This window comes from Sturnus vulgaris, chromosome 2, assembly GCF_052056855.1.
Source record: "Sturnus vulgaris isolate bStuVul1 chromosome 2, bStuVul1.hap1, whole genome shotgun sequence".
Classification (NCBI taxonomy): Eukaryota; Metazoa; Chordata; class Aves; order Passeriformes; family Sturnidae; genus Sturnus; species Sturnus vulgaris.
In genome coordinates, this window is record NC_142244.1 from 111,428,792 (window position 1) to 111,439,536 (window position 10,745).

General features: G+C 49.0%; 1 long non-coding RNA gene across 1 annotated transcript; it reads right to left on the reverse strand.

The window, feature by feature from the left end:
* Positions 1-1,566: 1,566 nt before the first annotated feature.
* LOC148224969 (uncharacterized) lies at positions 1,567-9,759 on the reverse strand. Its single transcript, XR_015801831.1, has 2 exons — positions 7,336-9,759; positions 1,567-5,975 (listed from the first exon to the last, which is right to left on the reverse strand). It is a non-coding gene; the product is annotated as an uncharacterized LOC148224969 (long non-coding RNA).
* Between the last annotated feature and the right edge of the window lie 986 nt (positions 9,760-10,745).

Genomic DNA, 10,745 nt, shown 5'->3' on the forward strand with positions numbered 1-10,745 from the left:
GCAGAGCCCATTGATGGCTGCTGAGTAATGATTTTTTTCTAATTGGTGGAGAGCAGCGGCCCTAATGGATGGAGCCTCTCTGTGCATTTGCACTGTCTCCTCAATCAATAACCCTCGCTGTGCCTGGCACGGAGGAGTTCCTGAAAGCCCCTTTGTAATAATGGATTGCTGGAGGTTACACAAACCGCTGTCTCCCGCTGAGTCAGCCTCTGTCAGGCACCTCTCGCCTCCCTGGGCCCCAGATTCCAGACGGGACACCCGCAGGGGTCCCTCCCCTCGGGTCCCTGCCCCGTCCCATGGCCATTCTTGTGGGCAGGGTTTTGTTGCCTGCAGAGCCCGAGCTGGCTCGGAGGATGGGAACAGCTGGGAAGCTTTTTATTGGCTTTGGCTTGGGAAGTTTGGCTTTTTATAGGAGGCTTTGTGGGGGTTTCTTTCCCCTCCCCGTCCTCTCTCATCTTCTTAAAGAAAAATCCAGAGGTCAGATGGTGAGTATCAAGGGTGAAATCACAGAGAGGTCAGGCAGTGCCAGGCAGGGCTCTTGACTTGGCCAGAGCAGGAGCCCAGCCCAGGGAGAGCAAGCTTTGATCACCCATTGCCCACCAGGCTGTTTGCATCCCAGCCCTCAACATCCCCCCAGTTCCTGCTTTCTTTTTGAGGGATGGCATGCAAGTGAGAGCCACAAGAGAGCTCTCGAAATTCAACCTTGCCAATGCATTCCAAGGAGGCAGGCAGGTCTCGGCCTGGGGGTAGAGATGAGAAATGGGATGTTATAGGGAATCTTAAAAGGGATGCCTCAACACTGAGATCAACAGCTCAGCCTTCCTCTTCCCAACACAAGAGAGCCTTTTACTGGAGAAAAAGAGGGGATTTCCATGGTTTAATGAGATTTACAGATGGCTGAGGCTTGGTTTCTTCACTGTTGCTCTGCTCCAGCTCTGTGTCCTCCCAGCCCACTGCAGAGCATTTCTGAGTGGCAGCCTGTTGTCACTGTAAACTCTAAGCCCCCCACTTCTGGGACCTTTTGGAAGTGAACCTGCCCTATCTGTGTGACCCAGACCCCATAACTCCGGGCTCCCAAGTGCCCTGCCCTGCGTCTGCTCTTGTTTGCTTTCTAGTGAGGTTTTTACATCTCGTTGTGTACCTGGGCTTTAGCCAGGTGCACAACCTAGGCCATCACCCACCCCAGTCTCTGGAAGGGACATTACTGTGGGCAGGAGAGTTTGACATTGCCCAGATTGCATGCTTGGCTGCTGTCAGTCCCACTGTGAATGCAGACAGTCTGGATCTTCTCCAGTATTGAGGTAATTGGCATTTTCTGTTGTCTTCTCCAACGTTTTGGGGTATTCATAGCTTGTAACGACCTCCAATCCTTCTCCCAGAGATCAGAAGTGAATTTAAGGTCTGTCCCCTATTTGCTTTAGTTAAAAGCTGAAAACATAGAAGGGTACAATAGGAGAGCTGATTTTGCTGGTAGGGAGGTGTCACGATCTGCCAACACAGGGCGGGGGTCGTGATGGTTCGTTTGATCTCAGAGGTGCAAAAAGGCAACAGCAGGGGACAAATCAGTTTATTCACAGCAATGCATTTTTACTGAATGCCAACAACTCAGTTGCAATAGAGGGGAGAGATATATAGGAAACAGAGTATAGAGAGAGAAAAAGAGGGGAATGGGGAAGTAGCTACCAACAGACAAAACAGATGTCCTCATGGGCCAGCCAAGAGACGAGTCTTCATCTGTGGGGAGATCTCAAGGGTCTTCTCCAGAGGGTCGCTCTTTTATAGTCCTTTTCCAAAGTGAGTGGCTTCTGGCCAAGAGGTGGGGAGATTTATGGACCATTGTGAGGTGCTCCGAGAGGCAGGTGTGTACATGCGTACAGGCAGGCTTCAGCTGGTACCATGACAGCACAGTCCAGTGAGCACAACACACCTGCACACAGTCCCTTGGCAAGCATCCACCTCAGTCAGGCCAGGAAACCCTTGTCCAGAGTCAACCCAGGTGGGGATCCTCGGGGTCTTCTTGTGACAGTTGCGAGGCAAAAATGAGGGAAACTTCAGACTGACTCCTACAGGAGGATCTGACCTCAAAACTTCATATTAAGCTCCGAGCTGAGTCCCTAGAAAGTGAATATTTGGGTCTGGGTGGTAGAGAGCATCTCAGGATGTGAGCAGCATGATCTGCTGATCCCTCCAGGGCTCAGGGCATAGCAATGAGCAGGTCCCAAAGGACCTGCATCATCCCAGTAGCCTGGGAACATGAGTGGGGGCAGGAGGGTGATTTGTGTCTCTGCAGTGAAACCTCATGTCCTTGCTTGGCAAATGACAACTGGAAAACATCCCTCAGGATGGGTTTCAGCAAAGGCTGTTTCTATGTTGCCAGGTATACCTTAGTTGCAGCTGAAGAAGTGGCAAGTAAAGGGTTGTAGAAGAAAAAATACATTTTCTCAGTTGATGTCCTGGTGAGGGAAAGACTATGGAACTGTTTCAGGAGGTGGAAGTCCAATTCATCCTCATTGTCACTCCTGACTCTCCTTCTGAGTGCAGTGAGTGATTTTCTCTCCTTTTCATAGGGGCAGTCAGTCATATATAAGCTACTTTCTCACTGAGCAAGAAGTGTCAGAAGGAGAAGGAGGCAGGAAGGAGAAGGAGCAGGAGGCTTTGATTCTCTGTTTTTCAGCAGTGGCTCTCACCAGGATGTGCAGAGGTCCAGGCAGGAGCAAGGTAAATTCTTCCAGGATCTGTGTCCACCCCAATGCACCATGGCCACAAGTCTCCCACCCTTTATATCATTCCTCAAATCATCCTGATGGCTGAGATCAGCCCTGAGCTGATTGCCACAGAATGAAGCAGCTTTGTTCAGGGGCCTGTGGCTGCTCTTTGCCAGTGCCCAAGGTGACAGAGCAGGCACCGGGAGGACAGAGCAGTGAAACCCCAGCCCGGGGAGGGAGGCACAGGCAGCAGGTTAGCAGGCAGAGGGGGCAAGAAGAAAGAAGGGGCCAGGGAGGTCCTTTTGTAGAGCAGCTGGGACAGAGCGTCTTGGAAAGGAAACCAGAGTGATAGTGAGGCAGAGGAGAAAGCTGAGATGTCCCAGACAGAGACCCACAGCAGAGCACAGCACATTCCCTCCCTGCTGCTGCCTTGGGAATGAGAAAACTCCCCAGGCATCAACAGGGCAGCACTGGTTCAACAGAGGCTGGAGATGAGATAGACCAAGGCAGGCTTACAGAAAATCTGGGTGCAAAACTTCGAGGAAAGAAAGAGGAACTCCTCATGTTTTTCTGTCTTTTATGAAGATGGTTTAGAATTCTTTTGTAAGGGTTATTATCACTTAAGCAAAGGGACAGACCCTTCAGCAGTGTAGTTTGAGCTGGAGAAGGAAGCTGTGCCCGGGACAGGGGAACTGGAGCCTCCAGCAGAATCCTGTCCCTGCAGCATGGGGGAAATGTAGAAAGAACCTGGGATCACTGCTAAACAGGGCTCCCTAAATGGAAATCAGGAAAAGCTCCTTAGCTTGCAGAGAGGAGAACCCAGAGCAATGGCAAAGGATTGACAGTCAGGAGCAGGATTTGGCCCAGCTGTCAGTCCTGGCTTGCCAATGCAGATGGTGGCAAAGGAAAAGGATTTGTCTCATCCACTTTCTATCCCAGCTGTGTTAACTCATCAGTGCTGCAGGAGTTATAATAAACACAAAGTTTTCAGAGCAGGACCATGTTTCACCTGTGCTACAACTGATGAATGGATCAGGGCAGCCACTGCCCCATGTCCTGTCACAGCCCTAGAGCTCCTGGCAGTGGGCTCTGATGCTCTCACAGCACAACTGTGGCATATCAGAGCACAAGATCACGGAGCCACAGTGGAGCCTGAAGGCATCCAGCTGTTCATTTATGCTGCTGCTTCTTCACAATCCACTTACTAGAGGGTGTCTCATATAAATCAAACTGGAAATATTTCCATAAACTCTACTTTCTATGTAGTTTTGGAAGCAGAGAAAACCTCTAGACTCATCCAGGAGCTCGGGTGAGGGGCATTACAAGTCTCAGGTGGAAGTGTTTCCTGTTTTCCTGCAGTCTGAGGCAAGTCAGCACACAAAGCAGTGCCAGATGCCCTCTTTTCCTCGGACATAAACTTTTATTCTTTGTTTATTTGCAATCCTACTTAATCTAGAGGAAATCATCTTCATTTGGGAAGTATAGCTTACTCTTCATTTACAAAAATCACAATCTTCTCACCTGCACTTGTGAATTCTCACCTGCCCTGACAGCTCCTCAAGGACTCCAGACCTGTCCTCTGCAGCTTCTTTTTCTGTGCTTTAGGAAAACAATGTCAGGCAAATCAGACAAACCAGGATCTTTCCAAACCGTCCCTATGAACAAGTCCATATTGCCATAATTTCCACAAAAGGGCTTACAAAGAGTGACGTGAGAATACCCATTCCTATTATGGAAAAAAAAAAAAAAAAAAACAAAAGAGAAAGAAAAAGCTACGAAAAAAAAAAAAAAAGGAGCTGTCTGAAAGAAAACTGTCACAAAGGAAAGGAGTGAGGGCTCAGTTTCTCTGACAATCAGAGTGATACAGCTTGCATGAGAATTTATTTCAGTATGCTTCTTCAGCACACACCAGACTCCCAGGAGGGTGTTTCAGATCTCATTTCCTAACTTTCCTGATTGGAACTGAGGTTTGCATTTACTTGGCTTTTTCATTTTATGCTATCATTTGGAGTCCTGCTTGATTTCTTACAAACTCCCTGCCTGTTGTACCTCACCCTCTCCCCCAGACCCCTCACCACTGCCCAGAGAGATAAAATACAGAGGACATGCCAGTGACCACAGCTGCAGCAAACTTCAGTTAATCCCTGCTCCTCTCCCAGCAGGACACAGTCCCTTCCCAGAGGCATGACCCAGCCCATGGCTATTTACAGCAGTCAAGAGTTCAACTTGTTTTCCCAAAGCATGTTCTCATTATAGCTCAGGGGAAAGGCTCCCTAAGAAAAGCAAAAACATCTCTTCCATACTTTCCAGCTCTGGAAAAAACAGCTGGACTGGCCCCTCTGATGGTCTCCAGAGCCTCCTAGAACATGGAGTTATAGATTCACAAGTGGAGCCGAGGGATAAGGATCCTGCTTGAGTTTTGGAGGCACTCTCACACGCAGCATCTTTTCACTCTGCACAGCATCACTGGCCAAAGGACTGCAGCATCCAAGGCCCACAGCTGGCCTGAGGGTCTGGGTCCTGGCATCTCATCCTGCTTTCTCCCCATGTTACTTTAATTTGACACAGGAAAATTTCTTCTTCCAAATGCCATTTCAGTTCAATCTTGCTTCTTTTGGGCTTTTTTTTTCAAATGATATAGGAGTACCACCGGTTTGGAGCAAGAGATCCCTGCGTTTGATTACACATCTTGGAGCAGAAGACTAAAGTGGTATTTAATAAACCATCACCTTTGCCAAAAGCAGCATAATCAAATCCTGTGAAATGGGCAATTGCTGCAACGGAGATAGCTTGAGCTGGTGTGCTGGCAGAGCTACAGCTGCTTGTCTCTTGGCTACTGCTGAGCCAGGTTCAAGAGCTTGAACACGGCTTTGAGCTCTGGCAGCGAGTCTCAGAGGCACTGCATGCTCAAGCATCCCAAGGGCAGCAAACCCCCCTTGCATCAGTGCCTGCCACCCAGTCTGTGAAGTGGTTTTGCATCAGCTCCAAGAGCAAGAGGCAAAAGAGTGAGTGAGAAAGAGAGATGTTCACTCAAACTGGCAGCTGCCTTTTGTTTCACGATGGCAGCTGCCAGCAAGAGACAGGCAGGGCAAGGGAAAAACACACAAGAGCAACACGCTAGATGCAAAGCATATTACACGCTAGATTTAAAATAAAATAGCATGCATGAGGGTAAATATTCAGCATAATGCATGACGACTCAGCCCCGTCATTCTCCTTCCATTTCCTAGGAGCTGTGGGATTGCATCTCCCAGGGCAGCGCTGGCCATCCTGGAAGAAAAGACAGGGCCAACACTCAGATTGTATAAGCAAAGGAAGCAAGTGCCTAAACATTGACTTTTTCATCCACTTGAGACAGGTGAAAGGAGAAATATCACTTCAGTGGAGAAGGGTGGTCTGTGGATGATCCTGTACAGTGGGCTTGTTGTTTCTCTCACTTCTGACAGCTCGCTTGCTTCCTCTCCTTGTGGGACTTTATTCCAGTCAGTTTGATGTTTTTGGCAGGGTGATGGCTTTGGAGCCTGATCCACCCTCCTCTGCAGAGGCAGTGCTGGCAGCAGTGCTGCACATCTTTGTTTCAGCCTCCCTGCATCAGGGGAAGCCCTTTGGCTCACCAGGATCCACTGTCAAACAGCTGCTGGGACCTGGGCAATGCTAAACAAGGTTTGTATCTGCATCCATCAGGGTTGAAGGATCATCCCTGGCCCTTTGCCTCCTTACCTACCCCAGTGCTGTTCCTCAGACAGGCATGCTAGCAAGGGTGGGCACACATTTCCCACCCCTTTCCCAAGTGCAAGAGTTTGACAGCACAGGGAATCTGTCTCTGGGCCCCCTGACACTGCAGCAAAAACACTTTGGCTATGTGGCACTCACTCCACTGCTTTGAATTTATTTTAATGGTTCTGACAGGCCAACTTTGTACCAGCAGCTTCTTCTGCCAGATCGGATATTGTTTACCCATCCTGCTTTAACTTTATGCCATGTTCAATATCTCGTCTCCACACCAAGCTCACTTGATGCCAGATCAGGTATTGTCTGTCCTCCCTCGGCCAGCACAGAGCATAAAGCTGGCATGTGCTCCCTGTCGTGCACTCTGGCTAATTCAGCAGAAATGTGAGCACCTCATCTGGGGCTGCTCTTCCTGCTGAGTGCTCTGGTGGTGCACGGACCTGGCATTCACTGCCAGGTGGGAACAGCCCCAGGCACACCGTGTGAGCCCAGCCCGAGCAGCCCGAGCACCTGGTGGCTGTAAAGGTGAGGCTGGGACACGGGCAAGCCATGGCTGGGCTTGTAAACATGACAGTGCATAAAGGGAAGGGGAAAGGAGAGGGGGGACAGGAAGAGGAGAGGAAAAGTTGTGGTTTTAATACCTCAGGTTGGAAGGATACTGAGATAAGATGAGGTTTACCTGAGTCTGAATTCAAGCTGCTAGCCCCTTTAAAAATAAATAGATAAATAAATAAATAGATAAATAGAAAACTAGATAGATAGATAGATAGATAATATAAACATGTAACTGTGAGTTTTTTATGACGGAGCTAACTCAAGTTAGTCAAGTCATACTAAAAAGAAAAAAAAAAAAAGCACCTTTTCTTTATTTACGTGTTCTGATATGGAAGTGTAAACATACCTGAAACAGGTCTGGGCTCCTTTTTATGCAAGGAAATGTTTCAGAGGAATCCAAGAAACCAGGACTTGTTTGCATGCAATGTAGAGAAAGAAACGTATTGTCTGAGAGCAAAGTGATTCTGAATGTGGCCACAGAGATAAAATGGGGAGTTCAGCTCCTGCATGCAAGAGCAGCATTTCTCAAAGACACCTTTTTTCTGTTTCATTTTCTTTATGTTTATTTTAAGCGAAGCTCTTTTCTATCTCCTTTTTTTTTTTTTTTTTTTTAGGTTTTAATCTTTGTGTAGAACACACTCTGTGACCCTGACAGAGGGAAAGCAGCAGTCCTACCTCCTCTATGAATGTGTTTAGAAACAGTAACTGATCAAAGTCAGAGCCGTGCGAGCCGCCACTGAGCTGCTCCTCTTGCCACGCGTTCCCGGGTTTGACAGACTGCATCGTTTGGTGTGTTGATGTATCAGGATTTCATACACTATGAATATTCACGGCGCATATTAAATTAACCAGGTGAGAAAGTACAGGTTTGTTTTGCATGTTAACTCTGTGTTAACGCTGCCCCTAAGTGGTTAAGTTGGTTTATTGCAAGTTAATTAGCCCTCATTTCGGGCAGTTATTTATTTATTTATTTGCGGAAGACTAGCGGCTTTTTCTCTTCCAGCTTCATGCCTAGACCTCGCCTCTCTATCTAGTCTGCGTTTGCATCCTACTCTGTGTGGGTTTCACAAAACTGCGATTTTCAGTCAACTCAGCTTGGAAGACACATGTAGAGGAAAACACGGATGCCTACTACACATTTTTTACTCAATCCAAGCAAGGCTGTGATCCTGTTAGCAGGCTCCTCTCCCTCCACTCGTTTTAATTAGCATTTCAGGGGATGCCTGGAAGCACAAGCCGGTGAAGTTATGATGGGCTGCTTTTTGCATCTTTCCTCCTTCATCAATGTGCCACTTCACGAGCATTTCATCACCCAGGCAAGCCTTTACTCAACCTTGATATATTCTCAAGCCTTGATATTCACCCTGGTGTTCCCATCCTTCTGCGTGGATCCATGCAACGTGCCAAGATCACACCACCTCCTCTCGGGGCTTGCTGCTGGAGAGGTGTGTGGGTGTGGGCACGCTGAGCAGAGCAGCTCAAGCTTGAGCTTCCCTTCCTCACAGTGTGCTCCCCTCCACCTGCTCCGTGGGGACAAGCAGGAGAGGAAGGAGGGCAGCTGCTTGCAGCTTGTTGGCTCTGTAGGGCCTCACACCAACAGAGGAGACTTGACAAAACCTCCAGCTGAACGACTGATTTGCCGGGCTCTGAGGGGCCTTCTAAAATCTTCCTCCTTGCTTTAGTCTCTTCCAGGCTATGGCTGGGGAGCTTGGCTCTGCTCCCCAGTTTGGTTTTCAGTTACCAAACTGTCTCCCAGAGAAGTGGGGTGGCCATTGTGACACCTTCAAAGCAGATTTTCATTTCTGAAGTTCTTCAGCTCCTTTTGGGATGGTGTGGAGGAAAAGTGCATCATCCTCCTCAGGGGCTGGGGTCCAAACTGACAGGGTTAAGCCAGCAGCAGGCAGAGTGCTTTGCACACTGGGCTTGCACCTCCAGAGACCTGGAGGTAATTCACAGTGCAGTCTCTAGCTGAGGAAAGCTAACCTGGTCAATATTGCAGCAGCAGATGCCTGCATGCCTGCACTGCACCAGGCAGCAGAGCTATCCATCCCTGCTCAGCCTGTGTTGGCAGCACAGCGAGAGAAAAGTGAGGAAGAGCAGGGGCAGAGCAGCTCAGGATACCTGGATATATTGGCAGAATCTCTCTCTTGATTATCAGGCTCTTCTTTCCATAAGCTCTAAAATAAGAGCATAAAAAAAAACTGAAGAGCAGTGAATCTTCAGGAAGGTCTCCAGTCTTTGGCAGAGAGCACAGGCTGCTTTTCCATCATGCCAGCGCTGCCCTTCACCTTGAATGAGCGACATTTGTCTCCTTTCCCCTTGGCTCTGGAGAGCGCAGCCCGGAGTCCGGAGGCGTCTCAGGCTGCCCGGAGCTCGGAGCAGCCGAACGCCGCCTCTCTGCAGCACATCCCAGTGCCGGGGCTCGGAGGGACACGCTGGCCTCGCGAATTAAGGGCTGGGGAGCGCCATGGGGCCAGCAGGATTCATCCTTTTCCCAACGCCCTGCTCCTGCCGCGGAGCGCTGCCTGCATCCCTGCCTTGCGCAGCGCGGCTGGACACGGAGTTAAGGAGCGCAGACACCGGGATACGACAGGAGCCGTGGCCGTGCGAGAGGAGCTTCGCTCTTCTGAAAGGGTCTTCGGGAAAGCAGTGACAGTAGCACGTTTATAGGATCCCTCTCCTGCTTAAAAACCTTCCGCCGCATCTCCTCGGTGATGTGTTTTCGGTCGGAGCTGGAAAGTCTGCATGAAAACTCAGGGACTACCTTAAATACCCCTAACTAAGCCTTCTTAAAACTCCTATTAAAATACGAACACCGCAGTCAAGACGGCAGGCTGGAGGTCTGCCCAGTGACCAAATAAATCAAAATATTCCAGATGTTTGCAAGAGCCCATTAAAGCCTGACAACTGTCTAATACCAAAGGCAGAGTGGATCTGAAAGATAGAAAATACGTGACCCTTCCTGCAAAGCAGCCCGGGTTTCTTTCTTGCTTTTTCAAAGCAGGGCTTCACAGCTTTAATGCCATCCTCTTCCCAGGGGCTGTAGAAAAGGGTTGCTGGGGTCCAGAGAGAGGATTAGGGCAGCAGGGTTGGAAGGGCTGGTAGCCACAGTTCTTCACACCCCCAGCCCCACGAGCAGCACCAGCCTCAGCCAGGGCCCTCCCTGCCCAGGAGGTCAAAGCCTGGTGCCAGGGTTCAGGCCAGCATGGAAAACAGCATTTTATCTGCGTTTGCTGCCTTGATGACGTCCGCAGGCACATTCTGTGCTCTTTATCTGTCTTCTCAAAGAAATTAATAAATAAAAGACAGAGAGGCTGGAAATAAGGACAGAGAAAATGAACAGATTTTGATCTAGTAAGCAATTTCAATCTGGGCTGGCAAGCTGCGTTCGTTCATTCATTAATTCTGCCGTGTGCTCAGAAAACCCCAGCAGGACTCTCTTCCAGCACAAGAACTTCCGACTGTGAAATAAACCCCGCGTAACCAGATTAGCTATGAGGTATGTATCAGCCAGGTCCTGGGCATTAATTCAGGCATACTTTCTCTGCACTGTACATTGCCACAGCCTGATTTCTGGATCAGGTGCTGCTCACTGGAGGGCATAAACTCTCTGAAGTTTCCTGTCTTCCACCTCCCCTTGTATTGCCATCCCTTGCTCAATAAAAAAAAATATTATGACGTGTGCTATCAGTGAGTCTTGATTCAGCTGTTAATAGCAACATTATCAATACCTTGTCTTTCAGTGTCACATAACTC